This window comes from Equus przewalskii, chromosome 15 (genome assembly GCF_037783145.1).
Source record: "Equus przewalskii isolate Varuska chromosome 15, EquPr2, whole genome shotgun sequence".
NCBI lineage: Eukaryota > Metazoa > Chordata > Mammalia > Perissodactyla > Equidae > Equus > Equus przewalskii.
In genome coordinates this window covers 65,714,698-65,740,967 of record NC_091845.1, presented here as the reverse complement: position 1 = coordinate 65,740,967, position 26,270 = coordinate 65,714,698, and the positions used below count along the sequence as shown (strand labels likewise).

Here is a 26,270-nt window from a genome sequence, read left to right as displayed (position 1 = left end):
CTTCTAAAGGGCTAATTGCCTCCAGCATTATGAATTACCTTTTATCTAAAGAACACAATACTAGATCCACCATATCTAAAATTTTTCTACTTCAAATTTCCCACACTCCATTTAATTATAAACCTTCCAGTAAGTCAATATTTCTTCTGCAGTTTTTTAATACTGTATGTAATTATATACAGATACTTATTTAGCAAAATTTACCCTTCAGATTAGATTTACTTAACGAATCTGAACACAGTAAGTCTTCATTAATTAATTATGATATAGGGGCTAGGTACATCTTTAGATCTAGGAAGAATTATTAGTTCCACAAACTTCAGTGATTTCTTAGTATAATCACGTTTCCACCAAAGCTCTACCTGTATAACACACTAAAATGATAAAAATTCTATTGATATATCTGCTACCATTTTGCTATTTCAAGTGGTCAATGTAGGAGACAAACTAAACTTAAAATCTATTTTCTTTTGTTCATGCAAGTCAGTGAATATTATCAGAATATAAAGATAAAGGTAAGATAGTGCTTGCCCTCAAGAAGTTTGGGGTAAGATATAAGCAGCTACAAGGTATCATAATTGAGGTACAGTCACATGGAAGTTAGGAAGAAACTTCCAGGAAGAAAATGCCAGCTACTGGATGAGAAGCTTTCTGAAGGGGATGCATTTGAACTCTGTCAAATATTATGATGTCATTTAAAAACAAATCTACTAAACTATGAATAAAATAACAGAAAAAATAAAATAAAATGCTAAGCAGTCAAAGTGAAAAAGGAAAAAAAAAGAATGGAGTTTGCTGGTTGTTTCTGTATGGTAGGATTCTGTGTGTCTATTTTTCAATTTTTCTGTAATGAACATATATTGTTCTTATAATAAAAAGACACAGTAAAACATTTTTCTATTAAATTTTTAAAGCCGTACCTTGAACAATAATTGAGCACCATTAAACAAAATGCTCTAAGTCAAACAAATCTAACTTATAACAGAAAAATCAAGTCAGTAACAAGTATTTTATTAAGTAATACATAAAGGATCTAAACGACACACTAAAGAACTCATAAATTATTAAGTCCTTTTTTTTGAAAGAACTATTGATTTTGGATGGGATATCTTTCCTTATAAGGTAGGTGTTGAAAATCTATTACGAAAAATTATTTTCAAATAGTGAATTTGCAACTAACAATTATTAGGTTAGGTCTTTAATCTAGGTTTGTGGAAGAGCCCTTGAATAACTGATTCGTCTGAATTTTTTTCAAACACGTATGAAATGACAATGAAGGTGTCTCCAGAGATATTTTATTTGTATTTTTAAGTAACATAAAAGCATTTAACAATACCATAACAAACAACCACTGACTTTTATTTCAAACAGTTTCTCATTCACTAAAACTTGGCCATTATACTCCATATAAATAAAGGAGTAAAATTTGACTAATTGTGTTAAATTCCATTAAAAACCACAACATTCCACATATTATTTAATTCTACCTGTAATATGATAATGGCATTTCAATGAAAAACTACATGTTCCTTAAATCTCCACATGATTCATAGCATAGGAAAAGAAAGGTATAAGAGTAAAGAAAGGAGGGAACAAATGGATTTGTTACCAGAGGCACAACATTAAGAGAGAGTTTCAATAAACATTTATATATTTTAATATCTGCTTAGATTTTCAAGATTCTACTTTGACTTTTTTATTCTTTAATTTTATGCTCTATGATATAGACTGTATTTAAATTAGTAACATGCCATGATAATTTGAAATCCAAGCTCAACTAAAAATCATCTGGGGTGTATCATGAACTATATAGGATTACTAAAATAATGACCAATTATGTTGCACCTGGTCTGTTAATTTCCTTAAAGGATGAAATTTTACTGATACTATCCTATTAATACTTTCTCGTAGACTCTTACTAGTTTTCAATTGGCTAAAGTTAGAAGGCAAACTTCCCAGTCAAAACAAATTCTACCAAAGGCAATATTCAAAGGTTACAAACTGGCATTCACAGGCCACATCCAGCAAAATTCATCCTGAATAAATTGCCAAGATTTAAAAATTTGGACATTTCACATAAAAATCAAGATTTTTTTTCTCTCAAAAAAAAAAAAAAAATCCCTAGATCTAGTGACTCTGGGCCCACTTCTGGAAAAGCTCTCCAGTTGCCCGGGTTCCCACTAGCCCACTTTCTTCCCCATTTTTCATTACTTACCAAGCAACAGACTATCGGGATGAGGGTCTGTAACTCCTAAACAGAGTGCAGAAGCAGTCAGATCTTGACTCAAATTCCTGCACTTCCACCTCCAACCTGCTTAGCCCAGGACAAGTGTTTTAACCTCTTTAAGCTTCAATTTCTTCATTATAACAAAGAATATAACAATGATTAATTATGCAGGGATTAAAATTAAATGTCCAATAAATGATAGTGATTATTATACTATTTTGATTAAAATTCCTAAACCAAATTAAGATTTAGCATAAATACTTTCTTCCTTATATAGACTCTAAAGAAAAAATGACACCAAGGCCTTATCACTCCGTAAGGGTCCTTTGTAAAACAAGCATAAGAACAGTAAATACTGTATGGGGTTGCTGAATTAAAATGAGTTAATATATGTAAAATGCTTAGCATAGTACATGGCACATATTAAGCTCTAAAAAAGAATTAGTTACAGCTAATAGTAGTAACTGTTGTTGTTTCCAGAGAGCAGGCACGCAGGAGCTTAAAAAATGTTTAAGAGAAGAAATAAGTTTGTGAGTAAAAATGTGACTGAATGAATTCCAGACTGTTATCATTTCTTTTTATATAGTCCTAAGCGTCCTCTCTAATATCCTGTATTTTTATGTTAAAGCTGAAAATCTAGGCAAAAACAAAGTCACTCCAATGTATAAACAAACTTCATGTTCTGGGCTTGAACATAAATAATTATTAAACTCTGATGGAAACAAAAGAGCTGACCATAATTCCAAGCATGAAGCATGGACATTATATGATGTTCATAATTTATTTCTGAAGGAGTTTTAAAGTAGCCCTATTTCATGACTGCTAGAACCAGACCAGTCTAGGCTATGCTTTCTTTCAGGTTCTTTTGTGCCTCCAAGGATCTCAGAAGCTGAGTTTAGGACCAGAGCAAAGAGGGACCTCACTACCTTTCATGGCTGCTAGTTTCAAAGCCCCAGTCATTAAAAACAAAGAATGAAGAAAAAAGGTCTGGTCAAACAGCAGGAGTGGTTCTCTACTAAATGATATAATATCAAAAAAGATGATTTGATCTTTAGCATACTAATCATCTCAGTAGAAGTAGTTTTTAATTAGTCTGGGAATAATAAAGAAGCTCAATTCTTCAAGTATTTAATTTAACAAAAGATAGACAGTCACCCCTGGCTAAAGTGATATGTACACTCCAGGTTCCCTGCCGTGTCACAGAAATCCTTGCACAGCACTCACAACAATGAGAAAAAGCAAGAAAATTGACTTAAAAAGAGTAATTTTCTTTCCAACCTAAATAAACTTTTACACAAACTTGCCTGTAATAATCGACTACACAAGCTGCACCACCAGCATCAAGGGAGGGCGTGCGGATATCTAGCAGGTGCTGCAGTTTATCACAAAACCGTCTAAAATAATTGGAAGTGACAACCAGCACTACCACAAATGATTTATTAGTCTTTCACTCAGCTTTTCAGCTTCCTCAGGGCCAGAATAAATAATTTACCAACTCTCTATCTTCCAATCATTAATTCTTCCCTATGCATCCAAACTACATTTAACTCTGCTAGGTTCAGTGGAATAAAACACACAATAGGCACATTTTTCCAAATATAGAATTATCTGACCATATGTAAAGGCAAATTTGTCAATCAAGATGTACAATCCAGATGAAGAAGGATTTAAGGGCTGAAAGTCAGCATCTGCAGTTGAGTTTGAGGGAATGAAATCAAGTAAAGAGGACATGAAAGCAGAGCCCAGCAAAGAGCTCGCTCATAAATGAGGAAGGTCCCAGTAACTCTGTGGACAGCAAACCCAAGAGGAAACCTAAGCACACTGTGTGTGAGAGACTTGAAACCTCAAGTGTCACCATCTCACAATAGTCAATTCACTGACTAAATTAACGATCTCCTCTAAAACTTTTCCATAGGTTACAAAAAATATATAGTCTTCCCTCAAAAAAAGGTAGAAACTTTAAAGCATGAACATACAGGAATTTTTTTCATGCAAAATAGACAATACAGGACAAGATGAGGCATCATCTATAAAACATTTTAGTAACTATTTTGAATGGGTTTATGAGACACTTAAAAACTCCTGGGAATTCAAAAAGAAAATATATGTAAAAATCAAAGAAATAAATACTCCAAAGAATTTGACAATGACATTAAAAGGTATGTCTATTAATTATGTAGAAAAAACACACAGAAAGCAGAAAAAATCACATCCTAAATCCACTTTTGATGTAAGCTAGTCTTGTCTCATTAAATCAGCATCTATGATTAAAACAGAGATCATTTTTGGTACATAATGTATTGCATTGTTAGAACAGCATCTGTTTATTACACAGCACAAACATTTTTCAGCTTTCTGAAACTACTGATAAGCAAAAAGTGATCCAGACCTAGCCATTTATATAATCTTTTTTCATTTCAAGAAGAAATACTTTCAGTAAAAGGGTTAATAACATTAATATTCTAATATCTGGCACTCTATGAGGCAGCTTCAAGCTGTTGGGCGCACGGTCAAGGAACTTCATAAATTGACAGCTTTCTTTTCAATGGTTTGAGAGTGCATCACAATCCAAGTCTTCAGTGTGTAATATACGGTTAAGTATACTTTTAAACATATGACTTCCACCAAATTTCAAAATGTATTAAAATAAGCCTGACTAATGAAAATTAGAATAGAAATCTGAACCCAAAGAGTGTAATTTAGGTTATAGTTTTCAAATAATATCTAAAAAATTCCAAAATGTTCACAAAAAACAATGTATCATTTTCAATACTCAATATTTCCCTGTTAGTAACTGAAACAGTTATATAACTACCTGGACACAAAATCATATTGTTCACATTAAGCAAAACCATGTTTTATTTATGCACAGACCCAGTCCACCTGTTGCTATGGCAAAATAAACCCCCTGATAGCATAGGTCCTAGCCTCCCACAGGTAAAAATAAAACAAAAATGTAACAACTGGAAAATATAACAAAAGATATCTTTTTCATACAAATACAAAAAAAAGCTAGAGTTTTTTTTTTAATTGGGGGTGGATAGAAGGATGTTTTTTAAAAAGAGCAGCATGACAAGGTTGTCTGCAGGTTTCTGTGCAATTGGCTTTTCAGCAGAGGAATTCAGCAGGAAAAGACAATGCAATGCACAGACCTAGTGGCACCAAATTGCCTGAAGATGCTGCCTAATGCCAGAACCTGGATACAACGCTGTAAGAGTGGATGGTAGCTTATCCCACGTCCTGAAAACACTCAGCCTTGAAGAGCCACCTGACTATCTGTGGAAGAAGTCTCTGCAAAGTATCCTGACCCTTAAATGTCCATCCAAAGAGAAGCAGATACACACATTGTGGTATTGATGTTTTCCTATCATGGAATATTAGAAGACAGTTAAAATTAATAAACCAGATGTAAAAACAGAAGCAAGGAAAAGCTCAGAAACAATGTTGGGTAAAAAGGATAAAATACAAACTGCATAAAGACTAACAGAATATTTTAGTTAGTAAGAACATGCAATGTTAATGAACACATGAATGTAGTAATAGTCTAAAAACATGGACAGAAAGGATATAAACCAATTTCAGGATGCGGTTTACCTCTGGGAAAGGAAGGAGTTTAAAATGTTTTTAAAACACATATATATGGCAAATGTTAACGGACTAATTCTGCATTGTAAATACAAGGTTGCCTGTTTATCCTCTAAATTTTTTTTTGTGAATATTTGAAATATTTCTTAAATATTTTAAATCAAAGACATGATGTAAATAATTTTCGTCTGAAAAAATTTAAAAGATTTAATATCCTTACCTGAAACATGGGGGTTTATCTTCTTAAAAATCATTGGTTTGACTAGTCTCCATATTCTAAAAATTTAAAATTCCAGTCTAAGAAACTAAAAATTCTATCCTCTTTTCACAAATGATTTGATTTAGTAACAATTTCAAATCAACTTCTCAAGGGATTCCTTGCTTTTATTCCAAAATTGAACTGAGGAATTCCACCATGTAGACCTCCTAAATGAAGTTAAAAACATTCTTAGCAGGCTTCTATCGCTTGTTGTTAGAACAAACAGGCTTGAGAGGCTGACTCCTATTCCTGGGCTCTAACTTCCCAGGGGAACCTGTCACTTCATTAGTGAATATGTTCTTTTTCATTGTCTTTGTTTATGTGAGGTACTAAACGTCTTCTACTATGAAGCCTTTAGATGTATTTAATGAAACCTTACTCTAAAGAAATCAGTACCACAATGACAAGGTTTTTATCTTGTATTAAAATTTTCTGGAGTTAAGTTTCTTTAAGTTCAGTCCCACTTCTTTGCAGATCTTTGGAGATGTGACAGGTCATCTATAGCTAAATAGAACCAAGATGCCACCCGTTTATATTTACATCTGTACACTAAAACAAAAGTTTACTACACTTTTTTTTGTCACCATGAAGAAAATATCAAAGACACTGTTAATTTTCACAAAAACTGATAAATATTCTCTCAAAGTAGCAACCATCTGATTTAAAGAATTACTGGCTTGTTATCTTAAACAAGAAATCATATTCAACTTATATTGATGTTTTCTATCTGAAGCATGTCATGCAATATTGTAATTTATCTCATAAATCTACTAGAGTGTGATCAAATCCTATCAACTCTGATTGGCATAAATTTAAAACAATGAAGCAATCACATCTGTTAAGCAGTTCTAGCCTGCTAGACAACATTTTAAAGTTTATACAATAACATAATTATATCTTTTCTCCGTAAGACCTTTTTGCTCTTGATTTGAGCTTTTCATAAAGTTTTCTGTGTGCACTGGGTTGAGTGTAATCTGATCTATGAAGTGGGATACAAAATGAAAGACAAGCAAGGAGATGGAGTGACAGAGACAGTGCAAGTGTGAACTCGGTACTCTCCAGAAAATATTTTACTGAAACTCCAAATGAATTACAAGGTCTCAAGTTAGGGGAACATTAGTTAATTTGAATGAAAAAAATAGCACATGTAACTTTATCCTGAAACTACTTAACAAATATATCCTGTTTCCTGAATTTTCAACTTCGTTATTTGGAATTATTGGAATGCTATGCTAACCAAAGAAGACAAGACCTTTTCTCCATTCTTGCCTCTTTTCTATGATTTTGTTGTACTCTCTTTAATATATAAAATATCCACTAGTTATCTGTTCCTTTAATATCTTGTAGTTTAACTGCTAATTAAATTCATTAAGAAAAATGCTCCTTTATATCAAAACTCTCATGACTACTTTGTAATTTAGCTTCAATATAAAGACATTTCTTTGATTACCATAGGACAATAACGGTATTAATATTTTACTAAAAGAAGTAAATCTCCCTTAGTTTTATTTTTTTAACTATCAAACATGAATCGAATAGGATTAAAACAAGAATTACAATTCTTCTGGGGGCCGGCCCTGTGGTATACTGGTTAAGTTCAGTGTGCTCCACTTCGGCAGCCCAGGTTCGCAGGTTCAGATGCTAGGAGCAGACCTAAACCGCTCATCAGCCAGGCTGTGGCAGTAAGCCACATCCAAAATAGAGGAAGACTGGGACAGATCTTTCTCAAGCAGAAAGAAGATGATTGGCAAGAGATGTTAGCTCAGGGTGAATCTTCCTCAGCAAAAAAAAAAAAAAGAAGAAGAATTCTTCTGACAAAACTGTTGCTACCTATTATCTACCTCATTTCTGTATTTTTGGTTTTCACCCACTTAAACACTGTGGTTTGCAAAGAGACATTGGTAAATATAAGACAGTTCTTGTTTTTACTACAAAGATAAGCAATAAACTAATAATTACCATGTGGTATACCAAGTGTTCTACAAAGGTCTGCAGAAGGTGAGGTGATATCATTGAGGAATCAGGGAAAGCTTTCAAGAGCAGCATCCTGCAGGATGAGTTAGCCAAGAAAAGAGGTGAGAAGTGAACAGCACATAAAAACATTGATTCAATGAAGATTAACCACATGGGCTTATTTCCCCTCCCTCCCAAAACCAAAAAGAGATCTCAAATTTTTGGAAAATGTAAAAATAACATATCAAAGGAAGTAGCTCATAAGAGAACTTATCATAAAAGATGATGAAAAGAAGCAAACCATTTTGCCTACAGTCTGGCAACACTCAACCTCACACATCCTACCTCTACTACCCTGGTGGCGAATCTCCAACTAGGAGAACTGGAAAAACAAAAAACTAACAAATGAGAGGAAGAAAATAATTCAAGATAACTTCCCTAAACTGAAGGACACTTGCTTCCAGAAAAAACGGGTCCTCTAAAGATCCAGTATAAATAATGAATAAAATCCATTCCAAGACACATCATCATAAAAATTCAGAGATAAAGATTCTAAAAGCTTCCAAAATGATAAAAACGGGCCATGCACAGCAGAAAGCAATGTAGAAGAAAAAAAGGGCAGTAGATTCTTGGTAGCAACACTGAATGCTGTGAAACAAAGCTTTCAAAATTCTAAAAGAAAATTATCTTCAACCTAGAATTCTATACCCAACCAAATTATTAATCAAGTCTGAGAGTAAAACAAAGATATTTCAACCTTCCCTAAGATCTGTTTCCATATAATGAGGAAGTTAAACCAGAAAAAAAGATGATGAGTTCGGACTCACAGATAAGGAACAGAGTAAAGCTATCCAATCTCTGAAGATATCCTATCCTTGACCTCCTTCTAGACCACATTAACACATCACAACATAACTGAATGAAAATAGCGGCAGCAGCTACAGAAGCAGCAACCATAGTAAATAATACCAGAGGAAGCCTTAGAAATATTCTTTGGGCAAAGATGCCTGTGAGATTCGAGGGAAATCCCATGACAATACTTGTTAATCTTCAGATGACAGTCTCTAGATTAAACTAATATTATGGCTGCCAAACTGTTACATATTCATCTCTAAAGTTATGCTCACATGCATTATAAACAGTGTCACTTTGAAGATAAACAAAATCATGTACCTATACAAAAACGTGGATGCGTGCGCATACACATTTTCACTCATAATATGGTTTAATTGAATCATTTTATAATTAGGTTTCATTTAAGAAACCAGTAACAAAATGTAACATTTAAGAAACCAATAAAATTAACAAAAACAGAAACAGCTTCATGGTTTCTAAAAAGTAAGAGAATGATTTAGAGATATGGGCAATAGTTCAAAATGGTAGTCAATGATTACATCAGTCATCAATTTCAGAATCCCGCCCTCCACCCCCCCAAACTGATTGGTTAGCATTAGTTATTTGTCAAGTTTTAAGTGAAAAACTGTGCCCACTCTATTTGGGTACCTTATGGACCAAAAAAAATCTCATCTTTCAACCCCAATATTATGCATACTTCATATGCAGTTAATTTTCATTTATAAAATATCAAAGAAATCAGAGTAAGCCCCTATATTCCTAACTAGAAGCGTGTTTCTGCTGAAATATTTAATTCTATATGAAATGCTGGCTTCTATATTTTTTTCATCAATATAAGTACCTCCAATCTAATTTGGAAGTATCCTTTTAAGCGTAAGAGTTGGAAGAGCTATGAGAAATAAGTGCACATTTCTATAACAATGGTTCTCAATCCCACCAAATCCAATGAACCTTTCATTTCCTGTGCTATCCCAAAATGAAATTCAGAGATAATAAAATCTAACAACACATAGAACATTTTCCTAAAACAATCAACATTAATTCCCTAGCCATAATATTAATGGAAAATAAAAGCAATTTTTAATGAAATATTTATTTCATTATATAAGTGCTTAGTCATAGCTACTTAAGAAGAGAGAATAAGACAGTCACATATTTGAATCTACATATAATAAATAAATTTGGATCTAAGAGAAAAAAGAAGATCACAAGTCATTCTCTGTAAGTACAAGAAAATGAAAGAGGAGAGGTATAGGAGAAATCTAGAATAAAAATCAGTGTTAAGTGATTACAGACAAAAATTAAATTGCATGTGAAGAGAAAGAAAATAAAGATTAAAACATCAAGATAAATTACATACCGTTGAAATGAAGAAAATTATGAAATGCAGTATTAGTACAACTGCCCTAGGTTTTATTTCTAAGTCGAGCATCAAAATAATTACCCATGCGAAGACATGGTAAATGTGGTTACAAATTAACCTAGAAATCCCAGCACATTGTCAAGGCATATAAACATTAAGTCAAGACGTATACATATTAAGTCTCTAGTACTTATTTAAAATATAACTTTAATAATGTATTTATTATCATTATTCTCAAAAATGAAATGTTAATATTTAGGATAGCAATCATAAAATATCTTTAAACAATCCCTATTAACTAATAAAATTCAGTGAGATCCACTAATTTTAAATCTAGTTTATTGTTAAAAAAGTCTTAAATATCCTGCCACATACTTGCAATCAGTGTTACTGAGCTTCCAGTAAACTGAATTACTGAAGTGAAAACTTTTCAACTAAATATCTAGTTAGAAATGTTATAAATCAGGAAGTAGAAAGAATGAGTAAAGTAAATTACATATAATTTTGAGACTTTCTTTATACTACTAAGAAATTTCTATTTAAGGATGTCTTTATTCTACTTAAGCTTCCCCTCCACACAAACTTCTCATGAAGTATCAGATTCTTCATGTAGTATTTTATAAAAATTTGTCAGTATTATTATAAGCTGAAGTATTATCGCTTTATCTTTGATGAGAGTTTAAGCAAGCAGACATTCAAAAGCTATGTGGTACTCAGGACAATTTTTTGTAGTCTGAGACTGTCCTATACGTTGTAGGACAGACCTCTAGTATTCCCGATCCCCATCCATTAAATGCCAAAAACACTCCCACTATAATTGTGACAAGTGAAAACACCCCAACTAATTTCCAAAATTCCCCTTATTGGGCAGCACCACCCTTGTTTGAAATTATTACTCTAGAAACCTTATAGCAAGAAGCAAACTATGGTGGAAAATACAATAGAAAAAAGTGTGTCAAAAAGAGAAAGAAACAATTTTATCAAATACTAAACATTAGAACTTGCCAGTTTTATGCTCCTCTAAATGTCCTTTCTTCGGCCTAAATTTTTTGGTACCATACTGCAGGTAATTAAAGAGCTCTGATAACCACTCTAGAACATATGTATATTCTCTCTACATAAGTTTTTTAATAGAAAACTTTCCTATATATGACCTTTTTAATATTCCAACTTTAACTTAGCCAAATTAAAGTCAAAAATAGGACCTAATCAATAGACTGTGTATGTATAGGCATGCCATGCTTATATAATTTCACTTGAGTAATTTTATTTTCTATTTTTGTTGTTGTTGCTACGTTGTTGGTGTTTACTGTTTCACTGAGCAACATCAATACTAAGGTGGTCAATACTAAGACACTACATTTAATCAGTATAGTATTCAGTATTATTAAAGACGCTTATATGTCAGTATTATTTAATGTCCTACAAAATCCTTGCAGTATAAGAGTCTCTTTTTTTATTTTGCAAACTCTAAATTTAATAAGGTTCTATTTAATTAGTCCAGAATTCGAGTACACATTCATGCCAAATTCTGCGACTGCATGGGAGGTATGGGGAAAGATATTTGAAACACTTCCCATGGGAACAACCTTGGGTTGCTCTCTTAAAGTATCAGTGCAAAGATCCAAACTACTTCACACGCCATACACAAAACGGATGAGGTGTGAAAGAAATTTTGTTCAAATGTGACCTTTGGCTGTACTTTTACTTGTCATAATTATAAAGGAGGTACTCTCAGAGCCAACACATAAGCTATGTTATTACTCTTACAACTATACTAATATTTCACGAAGTGCTTCATACTGTGAAAAACTCTAGGCAGAATATATGGAAGCTCTTACCTTTGTTGCCTAGGTCTTTCTGAACAAAAAGAGTTCTGATAGTATACATATGAATGAATAAGAATTATTGCATAACAATTTTTCTTTTTAATGTACATTCAAACACAGTGTGGTTACATAGTTCAACCTAACAAATCATCTATATTCCAAATGCAAATAAGCTAGAAATTTAAATTTAATAATCTAATTATGATTTTAATAATGTAATATGCCATGTTAGATAAATACATGTCAAGAGGGAATTAAAAAGAAAACAATACAAAAAACTTTAAGCAATTCTCTTCTAGAGATTCCTATTTTCCCAGATTTTCACCGAGGAAAAATAGTTGTTTTCAAAAATATTTGGCAAAACTGCCAACTTATAAATATATATGACATGTAACAGTTATTTTAAGAAAAAACAAAAAGACCACTGGATCATCCAACATAAAATTACAAATTCTGAAGGCATAACAAATAGGATTAGTTTTCAGTACAATGTCAAATACACCATCAATCAGAAGATTTACAAAGCAAAACAAGTCAAAAAAATTCCTGTAATATATGATATGAAGAAAAATTTTAGAATTATCTACTATACTATGACCAACTTTGCCATACTTATCTTTCTATGCCCAAGAGTAATATCCCTTTACTTATACCTTGAAAATAGGTCCCAAAAGCTGTAAAACATCAGAGACACACTTCATAAAAGTTGTAGGCACAAACTGCCTTGGTCAGCTAACAAAAACACATAAGCACTGGCCATAAGAGAAGTTAGTTTTATCATAAAATATTTTTAAACATATTGTATGTGAATTAAGATTCTTCTTAAATATATTGTATGTGAATTAAGATTCTTTTTTTTTTTTTTAAAGATTGGCACCTGGGCTAACAACTGTTGCCAATCTTTTTTTTTTTTTTTTCTGCTTTATCTCCCCAAACCCCCGCTGTACACAGTTGTGTATATCTTAGTTGCATGTCCTTCTAGTTGTGGGATGTGGGACACTGCCTCAACGTGGCCTGACGAGCAGTGCCATGTCCACACCCAAGATCCGAACCCTGGGCCACCGCAGCTGAGTGTGCGAACTTAACCACTCTGCCACGGAGCCGGCCCCAAGATTCTTCTTAAATATATATTATATGAGACTATCAGGAATTGCTCAATAGGAATTTGAAATATTACTAGGCTGACCAGAGGGCCCAATTTGCCCAGCAAGATCCCAGTTTACACCTATTGTCCTGGCATATTACAACACACCCTTTCACTCTCAAAACTATTCTGAATTGGAAGATAAATTATTTAGTCATTCTAGTTATTACAGTACTTCATATTAGCTAAATCACAGGTTTTAAAGATTTTACAATGTACCAATAATTATTTACTTACTTGAAAGATCTAACTTAAAACTCTGAGTGATGCACATAACACCCTGCCATTCAGACAGATGCAGTTACTTAAGGCACTCAAAGAACATCACTCAAACCCTGTCGCTACCTAACTCTACCTCATCTCTTCTGATGTCCTTTGTGTGTTTCAGACCCAGAATGGAGGGTTCCCTTTGTCTTCAGGTAGCAAACAAGATTGGAAAGTCTTTTCTCTTGGCCTCACACCAAATTCACATTTTTCCTTACTCTCTAAGGCTCCCCAGAATCTTTTAAATAATTACATTTAAGTGTTTAAAATTGCAACTCGTTATTTTGTCATCCTTTTTTAGGAACATATTAAAATATTTAATAGTGTATTAAACACTATAGTTAGAGTTAATTTAATAGCATGTTTGTGATCACTTCCATAAAAGCATAGGCATCAGACACTTAATCATTCTTTTAACAATATGTATCTAACCCTGACAATACTATCATTTTTAAAAGGAAATCAGATTTGATCTAACAGAGCCCTGGAAATGGCCTTGGGCTAGAGAGTCAAAAGACCTGATCTGAGTGCTGGACATCCACCAAGCAAACATTCAATCTCCCTGAGGCACAAATTCTTCTTCTGTATCTAATTCTGATCCACTATACAAGATTATAAGAATCAAATCAGAAAATTCAGGGGTCTGCCTGGTGGCCCAGTGGTTAAGTTCGCACACTCCACTTTGGTGGCCCACGGTTTGCAGCTTCGAATCCTGGGCGTGGACCTAGCACCACTCATCAAGCCATGCTGTAGTGGCATCCCACATAAAATAGAGGAAGATGGGCACAGATGTTAGCTCAGTGACAATCTTCCTCAAGCAAAAAGAGGAAGATTGGCCACAGATGTTAGCTCTGGGCCAATCTTCCTCACAAAAGAAAAAGAAGAAGAAGAAGAAAATTCAAGAAGCTCAAATACTGCCTACTGTTTAAAAAAGATGACCAAGAGTAACACAAAGTGACTAAACTTAGCAAGTTAAACCTATCAGAAATAAACTACATTCTCTAAAAAGACAAAAAACAGCTCATTAAAAACTAGATTATACCAACCGTAACGAGCTAAAAAAAGACCCTTGAGAGTCAAAGTAAATAAATTCTAATCCCAGCGCCATCACTTACTGTCAGCTGTGTGGCAATAAGGAGGTTCCTTAACACCTCTAAGTCTCTGTTTCCTCATTCGTAAAATGAAGATAACCGTACTTATCTCACTGTGACGAGTAACAAATAACCCATGTAAAACATATGAGCACTATGCCTGCCCAAAATAAGTCCTCAATAAATGCTGGCTATTACGATATTCCCCATTAATGTCTCTTTTGAAAAACGAGTCCCAGAAAATTATCTTGATGTCAGGAGAAAATTTCACTTGTGCAGGTGTGTGTGTATCTTCCAATGAAAGATAACTTGGATGGCACAGCTGGTACTTCACAAATACATGTTAATAGTGTGGGCTGGGTATATTATCACGACAACTAATACAGTAGATCTTATTCAACATTGAAGAAGGCAGCTTTCTTCTTCGAAATAAGTCCACACTGGCACACTGAAGCACAGTTTAAAATAAAATTCCCTATCTACCACTATCTGCGGTTGTTCATCTTCAGAAAAGAAAGGTCAGAGATATGCACAATACACACATTTTTAAATCCACGTGTATAAATAAAATGAAACCATGTCCTTTAAGGCAAGCATATGAAGATTCTAAAGCAATATTCCAATTAAACATTCATATATTCAATATTTCAAAATAAGAAATTTGGGTATACATATGCATAATTTACATTTCTATAGTGAAAACTGTCTACAGAGGCCATTTTCACTATATTTCAACAGCATCCTAACTTGGAATGTACAATGCTGCTTCTCTCTGAAACATTAAAACTGTAAAGTACACAGTAATTCACACACAGAAGAAAGACCATGTTGTGCACGTGACACTTTTAACCCAAACAACTACTTTAACCTATTCATTAAACCCATTCAACAGGAGAACCCTAATAACTGCACTAGCTTATCACACAGTCAGAAGAAAGAAGAAATACCGTATTTGGTTAGAAACGGAAACTTTACATAGGAATTATTAGCTAAAGTCAGAGAAACTATAGTTTGCATTTATGAAGTTCTTGTCCATTTTAGTTCATTAAAACAAAGTGGTACAAACCTTTCCATAAGAGGTATGATAAGAAATAAATGTCACCACGACTGATATAAAAATCTATATAAACATCATGTTGTTTTCCAAATATAAATACAATGGAAATTTTTTTTAAAAAAGACTACATTAGTCAAATTTATATCTCAGAGATCCAAATCTAAGCTGGACTTCATTTCTCTGAACTTTCCTAAAAATACTCCAGTAGTGAAATAGATTTGCCACCAAAATAAAATAACTAAGACTCCATTATTTATTCTAAAGCAAGTAAGAAATACAGACTTGCCCTTTAGAAATATAAAGGATAATATGGACTGAGGTTTACATGTTCAACCTCAGTTGACAGACTACAGGCTATGTCATTAATTTGTAAGTGATCCTACAATGAGTACACACACAACACACAAACATTCTATCACCAGTAACCCTGAACAGGTAAATTTAGAGCCAAACAAAGCACACTGAAATTTTATCTCTACCATAAATTACTTTAAAAAAAAAATCCATGGGCATTGCAATGAATATACTTTTGCCTTAGAGCTAATACTTTAATTTAAAGAACCACAAAGAAAAAATCAAAACTAGTCAGTAACAATGCAGCGTCTAAAAGCAATAAACTCAAAATTAAGTTATAAATAATTTAAAGCATGTCATGAAGATGTATTAATAATTCATCAGATAAATAATTTACTAAATAATCAAATAAATAAATAATGAAATACATAAATAAATCAGCAAATAAATAATTCTGCAAAATAACCTAAACAATAAGTCACCCAAACAAATCACAAACCTACAAAACTACAATGATTTTCTAGATTCTGATAGTTTTAAATAAGCAAATGTACATAAACTAGATCAATCCTTGTTAGAATTAGAAATATTTTTCAATGCTATTGGTAAAATCCTGATCTCAATACATAAGAACACATTTTCAATTTTTAAAAGACTGCATAGGAATAGTTCTTATAAATTATTAACGTGATTATAATATATCCTCCTCTATACTTTACATATCTTTGCCTAACATATTTTCCACCAAACAATTGGATACTTAAAATATTCTTAACTTACAGATCTTTTTCAAAGCAATACTTACAGTATAACAGTACTCCAGCCTTTCTGATGGTTTTCCTATCTTCACCAAGTCTTTGAAAATTTTCTGCAGAGGTAGAACAATAAGAATAATCTTAATTATTACAGATGGCATTTCATTCACTATTGAACACGTTTTATAATTCTACAAAGTAGCAATGGGAAATGGACATTATTAGTTGTAAACTATGTCAACTTTTCAGAAGTCTTCAGTGGACTAAGAACAAGTTGACAGAGGCCAGCTTCCTCTATTGGAGCTGACACACAAGCTGCTACAAGTGCCAGGATTTCAGATGTGAAGACAAAAACTTCGAAGGACAAAGTGATTGGCCAACATCTAATGCTATCCTCAATCTGAGAAACTCAGTCCTTGAAGCACACAAGATCACTTAACTGTCACAATTTGAACATAGCGACAATCTAGTTAAAGTACCAGAGTCAAAATCAAAACACAATTGACCTCATAAATCAGTCTTCATTTAACATTTATTTAAAGTTTTCATTCACCCACAGTGTAGTACTCTTGAAATCCATAAATAGTAGATCCCAAACTATGATAGCCTTTCCCACAGAAATAAGAACTTTGTACTGGGTTTTTGACACATTTAAGGGAATAAATCCAAACAATATTTAAAGAGAAAGAAACTAAAATTAATCGAAGTATTTCATATAATTTATCTCAATGAATTCTCCAGACAACCTTTCAAGTTAGGTAATATTTTACCTATTTTACAGTCAAGTAAACTGAGACCCAGTAAGACTATGTACACTACCTACAGTCCCCAAGTGGCGGGGAAGATTCTAACTTTGTCTATACAACTTCCATATGAAGGTTCGCTGAGAGAGACCTCCTAAATTTGAGCCCAACCTAAAAAGTACAGCAAATCCTAAAATATTGTAAATTGGTGAGAGCAATGGTTCTCAAATGGGGGCAATGTGCCTCCCGAGGGACATTTGGCAATGTCTGGAGTCATTTTTGGTTGTCACAACTGCGGAGTATTACCAGCATCTCATAAGGAGAGATCAGGGATGCTGCTAAATAACCTATAATGCACATTATAGCCCCCTACAAAAAAGAATTATCTAGCCTAAAATGTGAATAGTGGTGAGAGTGGGAAACCCCGGACTGCAGCAAAATGATTTATAGTAGTGTACGGTTTTCCTACTATAAAATAATACATATTTCATTCACGGATGTAAAGTCTTAGTTTATATATGCAGGGGAATACCCTGGATAAAAATGTGTATACTTGGAGAATGGGTATATGGGAACTCTTTGTACTTTCTGCTCAATTTTTTTTTCTTTTTTGAGGAAGATTAGCCCTGAGCTAACTACTGCCAATCCTCCTCTTTTTGCTGAGGAAGACCGGCCCTGAGCTAACATACATGCCCATCTTCCTCTACTTTATACATGGGACGCCTACCACATCATGGCTTGACAAGCAGTGCCATGTCCGCACCCGGGATCCGAACTGGCAACCCCTGGGCCACTGAGAAGCGGAACATGAGAACTTAACCACTGCGCCACCAGCCAGCCCCTCAATTTTTCTTTAAACCTAAAACTACTCCAAAAAAAAAATTTATTACATTTTTAAATGTGTATCCTTCACTTATTTTGCTAACGTTATGAACAATTTTCTTAGAATACTAAAAAGAAATGTCTATAGTTATAAAAAATATTTTTTAAAAATTTCATTTATCAAAATTTTTCTAAGAAAGTTAATATGAGAGCATTACAAGTCACATTTATGAGCTGATCTTGTCTAAGTGACTAGCCAAGATAGTTAATAATATTAAAAACTTAGAGGGCTTCCAAGGATTATTTTGATACAACATATAACCCTCAATGTTTGTGGTTGCCTTTTTTTTTTTTTGCCTAAAAGCTATCAAGCGTTTTCTGAAATAATATTTGTGATAATTATTAAAAGCACTTGAGAACAAAATTCAACAATATAATTATCAAAGAGTTCTGGAAATTATGCATCATTTTAAGGGTTTTCCTTTCAATACCAATTAATCACCTCTCCAGTCTCAAAGTAAATTTGGGTTTCAACATGCATCTAGAATCTACCATGACACAACGCATGTTTCCTTACAGTTGACCTATCATATTACTACCTAGAGCATTAAACAATGCTATCCTTTATCAGCTAAGATTAGGTCATATGCTTCCCAAGCCAAAACAATTTTTTTTAATAATAACAATGACTTGAGAGAAAAAAATAAAGGGAGAGAATTTCTCCCAAGTAAATGTCCAGAAGTAGACAATCAAAGGCTGATGTGGCAGCTCCAAACACTGAGGACCCTAGTTCCTTCCATCTTTTTGCTCTACCATACACTGTTTCTATTCAGTCACCTCATGCCCCAAGAAAGCTATAGGAATTCCAGCTAAAACATCCATATTGCAGGAAGCAAAAGAGGAAGGGGAAAGAAAGGCCCACCCCACTCCCTTTTAACTCTCATATTATATTTCAGCTTACAGCGTACAAACCCTAACTTAGTCCTTTAGCCACACCTAGCCACCTGAGAGGATAGGAAAAGCAGTTTCCAACATTCATAATAATGCTCAGCTATAAAATTAGGGTTCTTTTTACTAAGGAAGACAGGTAGAATGAATTTTGCAGGGCATATTACAGGACGCAGACTGCAATGGAGTAAAATGAAAATGGGAGATGTACTTAAAATTTTCAAAGAAAATGGGAGATATACTCAAAATTTTTCATTAGAGTGGTTCACTGCAAATTATATGTATATGTATGTATGTGTGTGTGTGTATAGGACAGAAATCCTAAATGTTTAATAGGGGAATGGTTAAAATAAATTTGGGGATAATCTCAGAATAGAATGCTATGTTGTCACTAAACATCACTTTAAGAATTTCACTGATACAGAGAAATGTTCACAACACTAAATTAAAAAGAACAGGCTATGAAACATTTCAGATAACCTCTATTTTATATAAATATATATACATACATATACAAATATATATATACACACACACAGTATATATTTATATATACATATAAGCACATCATACATCTATATCTAGAGAGACTGACACCATATCAAAGTCAAGAGAATGGAATTAACCTAAATGATAATAGTGGTTTAGGCTTTGGAAACTGTAATTAACTTTCATTTTCCCCATAATTTTCATTACTTTCTAATTTTTCTACACTGAACACACAGTATGCTTACGATTATTTTTCATTAAGACTTTGGCCTAGATGAGAAAGCACCTTATAAAGGTAGTTAGATTCAAGCTTCAATTTATTTTGTTAGTTGTAATTTGCTGATAATAAAAAGAAAAAAGTGGGGAGGAATCTGTAACTGAGCTGTATCTTTCCCAATTGGGGCAAAACATACACGTTTCTCTTAAATTGATACTAAGAAGCTAATCTCTCTGTGCCCAACTTGTTTTCAACTTACTGGCTTTCACATATCATATTTGTCAGCTTTACACAAGTCACTCCTAACCAGATGCTACATCCATCTTTCCTAACAATTTACCCTGACATATTGATTACTTTGCTCATCTCACTCTGTAGAACTAATCATTCATATTTCAAGCTTCTACAAATTCTTCTACTTTCTATAGGTCTGTCTATTTTTTTATTTCTACTCTACTGCACATTTTTCTGGTTACTTAAAATAATGGATACATCCAACAGAAATTACATCTCTCATATCTTGATAACTATCTTGCACAGTCTTGAAGTTTCCAGAGTTATTACTGGGTATACACATTATTGTTACATCAGTATTAATCCTGTTGTCTGGAGGTCTAATAATTACCATTACTAGAGTTTCAAAATTGAGAACACCTCAAAGTTCTCCACTTTTCTAGAATGATTCAATTTCCTAAACCCACATTACTACCATATAAAAGATGGAAAAATAAGGAAAAAAGCAAGCAACAGACACATGTAAAACTACTAACAAGTACACGGGGTTGACCAAAATAGAAAACAAACAAAAAAGTAAAATATATGGTCCCCACCATTTAGAACTTGGGAAAATAAGACGGATACACATACATACACACACACACACACACACACACACATATAACACGGAGGATGGGGAGGGAGATAGAGGAAGAAGTTCACAACCAAATGTAAAAAGGTGCAAGGGTACAATCCAGACAATATGTACTACAGAAACTCCGGAAGGTAAAAGCCACAGGCAGGGATAATCAGAGAAGGCTTTTCAACTGAGACCAAATTCATACAGCGCTAGAACAGTGGTTCTCAACCATGGGAGATTATTGCGCCCCAAAGGACATTTGGCAATGTCTGGAAACACTTTCAGTTGTCATAAATGGGAGGTACTATTTGCACCTAGTCGGTGGAGGCCAGGGATGCTGCTAACATTCTAAAATACACAGGATAATCTCCCACAAAAATTAATTCTTCAGCCCAAAACGTCAACAGTGCCAGAAGGAGCAGGTGGAGAGAAAAGAAGAGAGAGCATCTGAACAGGATGGAATGACATGAGTAAAAGAATGGTAGCTACACTACATGATGTCTTTAATAAGCCATAATATGGCTAGTGAAAGAACAATGGGGAAACAAGATTAGAAAACATAACTGGGTCTAAGATTGGACCTGCACAAGAAGTCTGATAGATCACAGAGATAAAGAAAACAGTTATTATAATAACAAAAATATAAGAGAGCTGAGGCACAACATAGCAACATCTTGATAAGACTAAATTGTAGATAGATGGAGACATTGATTCTCAGCAGTATGACAGACTAGATACCTTGATACTATTAGATACAACTTTTAAAAGGCCGAGTGGTTAAGTTCGTGCACTCTGCTACAGCGGCCTGGGGCTTCGGTGGTTCGGATCCTAGGCATGGACACGGCACCGCTTATCAGGCCATGCTGAGGCGGCATCCCACACAGCACAACCAGAGGCACTCACAACTAGAATATACAACTACATACCAGGGGGCTTTGGGGCGAAGAAGAAAAAAACAAAAGAAGCAGACGGGCAACAGATGTTAGCTCGGGTGCCAATCTTTCAAAAAAATAAAATAAGTCAGAGGTGCAATCTTTTTTAACGAACTGCCTGGCTAGCAAGAAAGGACAGTATCTACAAAAGCTATGAACAAAATGAAAATAGAATAAAGAAAGCCAGAAACAAGCTTGCATCCTGAGAGTATGTGCCTAGCACTGGTGAAACTGGCTTACATTTTGATGGCTACAAGGCTCAGGAGACAGACTAAAAAAGTGTATCAAAAGGAAACACCTAAAAAAAACTGTTTCTCCAAAGGGCTACATCCTCATGTTAGCAGCAAAAAAATCACCACAAAGATTTCCCTCCTGTTACCCCTTGATACTCATCCCTCGCCCCCACCACTCCTAACCGCTGTCAACCACTAATCTGTGTTCCATATCTGTAATTTTGTCACTTCGAGAATGTTTAACACTGTACCCACAAAGTGGAACCTTCACAAAGGTTCTCAGACCAAATTCACACTACTTGCATAATCCAAATAAACTCATATGAAGATGTCATTTAAAGTGCTCTTAACTGCTTGTACCCCCAGAAATCTGGAGGAAGCACAGGAAACTTCTTGGTCAAAGAAAGCAACTTCAATCCAGGCCTCACAGAATCCAACAACTCCCCTAAAAACTCTACTCAAATTTTTATTTTAAAAATCACAAAACAAGGATACCAGACAACAATGAATGAGCGCCAACATAAACAAGAGACAGGAGAATTAGACTACAGACCCTTCAATGATTAGAAAGATCATACAATAAGGATGTTTCAAGTAATACAAAGGCTTAAATATATATATACACATAAATAAAACCTCAAGAAATAAAAAACACAGGTAAAATTCTTACTTCAGTGTAAAAGTTAACCAGTAGAGTCAATACAAATAGAGAAAGAAATAGTAAATGAAAAGAAAGACTTTCAAAACCTATCTAACATGCAGTTCAGGGAGACAGGAAAATATGTAAGAGCAGTCGAGAGATACAAAGAACAGAATGAAGAGGTCTAACAAAATACTTCTGAAACTATCTGTGATGAAGGACCATTTTTAAAACTGCCAATCCACTGCAGAAGAAAACTTCTGTAAAATGCAATAAAAGCGAATTTCTTTTTTAAGAAAATTATGTGCTTACATGCCATAGTGATAACAAGTTGCTATCAAGTTTCTAAATGCTTACTTTGAATTTCTGGCCCTAACTTATCACAGACCAATAAAATCAGTTTGAAGACCAGCACTTATCTGAAGACCACACTTTGAGTAACAATGATCTAAATCACAAACAGATCAAGATTAGAAAAGACTATAAAGGAGAAAAAGAATATAGATAATATTCAAATAGATAATGGTTGAAAATTTTCCAACTAACTGAAGATGTAGATGGACAGTCTAAGATGCAAGGAAAAAAACAGATAGTAAAGGTATAAGTAAACACACGGGTAAATCCTTCTCAGTGCAGAGAGAGGCCACATCACCACAATTACTGCAACACAATCCCAGACCAGCGTTTTCTACCATTTTTTTAAAAAAAACAAGAACTCAGGGGGGATGTACTCTAAACAAACAAAAGAGACACAAGTGGACTTAGTAAAGAAAGTTATTAGAGACCAACTTTCAAGAGCTAATGATTTCCTTTCCCTGTGGAAACACTCTATCCTTACTGCCAAAATTGTGTTTATTAGAGTTATTTTTAATGTGCAACTTTATGAAAAAAATTACAATCTTATATGAGCAGAGGCTGAATATATTTTCAATTATATTGAAATGAACAGGATTCCAATTTCCATTAACAGTTCTTTTCAACGTGAGGTGAGCTATATAATAGTATACCTATCAGCATACTTTACCTATCAAATCCTCTAAGCATAACAGATTCTTTTCTTTCTAAATGCAGTCCATATAAAAGACCCTGCTCAGACATCTAGCAGAAATCAAACATAAATTCAAACCTACTTGGTAAAAGAGAAATTATGACATCACACCTCCTGAGAAAGAATCGTAACTAATATCTGTATAAATGTTTGCTCATTCTTCAAATATTTGACACACATCTAACTGACGCATCACAATAACCTTATGGGATCTTAGTTTTATAGAACGGATATAATAATGGCTAAAAGCTTAGAAAGTGACAGAACATGGTGAACAGCGTCAAAAAATATAGAAAAAAAGGTATGTAAATTGAATGTAATAATATCAAGAGAAAAAGATAGCCAAAATCTAATCAACAGCTGCTTGTTAGCATCATTCCCTATCAGATGAAATTGAAAGGACAATCATTAGGTATGCATAGCAAATAAACTAACCGAAATGATGTATTAACCCATTTGATTCAGTGCCACCAAATTAAAACAATTTAGCAAGATATTTTTTAAATTAATTGCTTATTGAATCTTAGTAAGATTCATATGGTGCTACCTCTGAGACTATGGAAAAAGAATTTAAATAGAAAAAAACTGGGCTGAGTAATTAAAACTTCCATCAGGTAAAAAAGTAAGTAAAGGCTGAGCAAGGCAAACATTGTCATCCATACTTCACCATGAAGAACTCCAAGTCCAAGCCATTTGGAAAAGCTCAGGAACAGGTCCCTTAGATAACACTAAAAATTAACGTACTTTTAAAATAGATTTTTAAGTAAAAGCAAACTGCAAAGATATTTTTATTTCATTTATAAAAACAAGCCACAAAACCAAAATTCCTTATCATAAACATATGAAATAAATTAAAATTGGGGGAAAGTAAAGGCTAAAATCACTGATACCTGGAGATTAACATTCTAAGTCAGAGAATCACAAGCTTTCCCACCAAAACATCCCTAATAAGTGCCCCAATAGACAATGAATTCATATATATGAGGGCCTGGGAACAGAACCCAAAATTGCTAATAGTAATCATCAATTTTCTTCAGCATTAAGTATTATTTTACAATAATTGTGTTCATTCTTTCCCATTCTGTAAGATCTCAATAAAATTCAACTTGAAAAAAAATGCACCATTTTATACTACTACGTCACATATCCAGCGCTAAAAGGGACACAGCTCAAGGGTCTCACTCTTCTGCTCAAACCAGAACTTCATGCCTTTCTTGGAGGAGCACATTGTTTTATACCTGAAGGAAAACTAATTCTAATAAGTTTCTACGTTTAATCAGCTGTTCCTTTCCATAAATGTTGAATCCACCAAAGAATCAACTCCACCTTTGCACACACGCACCACTAGGAAGCTATTCTTTTAAAACTTTTTAACCAACATTTATTTCTTGAACAGTTCATCTTTAAAACGTATTGCAAATTACAGAAAAATAATTGGTAACCATGCTATGGACAACTCTTTTTCAGTAATTAAGGATTAACTCATGTTAAATTGCAAATATTAGCAAGAAAATCAAATGGAGATAGTTCATGCCTTGTTCTCACCTAATTATGAAAATTATCTAAAAAGGTTATATGATTTATTTCAAATCCTATATAGTTAGGAGTCATAACTATTCATAATTATACATTTGAGTTTAAATTATCTTAAATTAAATATTCTGAATTTGAATTATCTTTATGAATTTTATAATTAAGCCATTCTTATAATTTGTGTAAAATCCTTTAACAAAAAAATTAGATCTAATCTAAAATTTTAAGAATTGTATTTTTTTAAACCACGTCATTAATTCTCAGTCACCTTTTGATTAGATTGACATTTATATGTAAAGAGATATAGGTTATTATTTTTGCATTTAAGTTCTTTCTAACAAAGATAAATAAAAATCATTAACTAAAGGTTATTTTAAGTTTTTAAATTTAAATTAGAGGGTTTTCCAAACTTCAGGATAATTTTTGGCAAATGCTTTTTGTTTAAAATTATAAACTTCTACATAATTATAAATGCAATTTTAATCTGTTATTTAATTTGACATAATTTAAATTCAAAGCTATCATGAATAGTCATAACTTTTAATTACACTGTATCTGAGATACTTATTTTTATATCACTTCAAGGAAAAAAATTACAGGTCATGTACTATCTCCACTTCATTTTACTATCAATATATTTTATCATATATGAAAACTGATTCTTGTGTTCTGAAAAGAACATAACTGGGTATGCCATTATATCCATTTTCTCTCTTCAATAACATTTGCAAAAACCTTCACAGTTAAGCATAACTTATTCAGAAAACGTTTCCGTTAAGATTTTAAAGTATATTTTATGGGTAAAGTTCCTAGAATCAACTTAGATACCTAAATTTAATTTCATGAATAGTTACTGGAAAGATTAAACTACTATAATCAAATACTTTTACAACAACAATAAAAAAATCAAGGCAACAAAAACGTTTAAATAGGAGAAATATTTCATGTTTCTGCTGAAGGCCCAATTATTTATGTATATTCTGACACACAAAAATCAGGTAAAACAAAATAAACAGTTTTTGGGAGTTCTTTATGATAGCTTTCACTTGTTGTGAATTAAGCACAAATTTAGTGGTTAATGTTCCTCAATATAGCTTCTCAACAACCGTACACAAACTAAATAAACAATGAAT

At 33.3% G+C, this 26,270-nt stretch overlaps 1 protein-coding gene across 21 annotated transcripts in view; it reads right to left on the bottom strand.

Moving 5' to 3' along the window:
* TBC1D5 (TBC1 domain family member 5) overlaps positions 1 to 26,270 on the bottom strand; it is a 565,096-nt gene that overhangs the window by 502,065 nt on the left and 36,761 nt on the right. For all 21 annotated transcript variants that reach the window (XM_070575957.1, XM_070575968.1, XM_070575969.1 and 18 more), the window contains exon 2: positions 16,727 to 16,789. The gene's annotated coding sequence lies outside the window, so the exon portion shown is untranslated. The remainder of the gene's footprint in view (positions 1 to 16,726; positions 16,790 to 26,270) is intronic.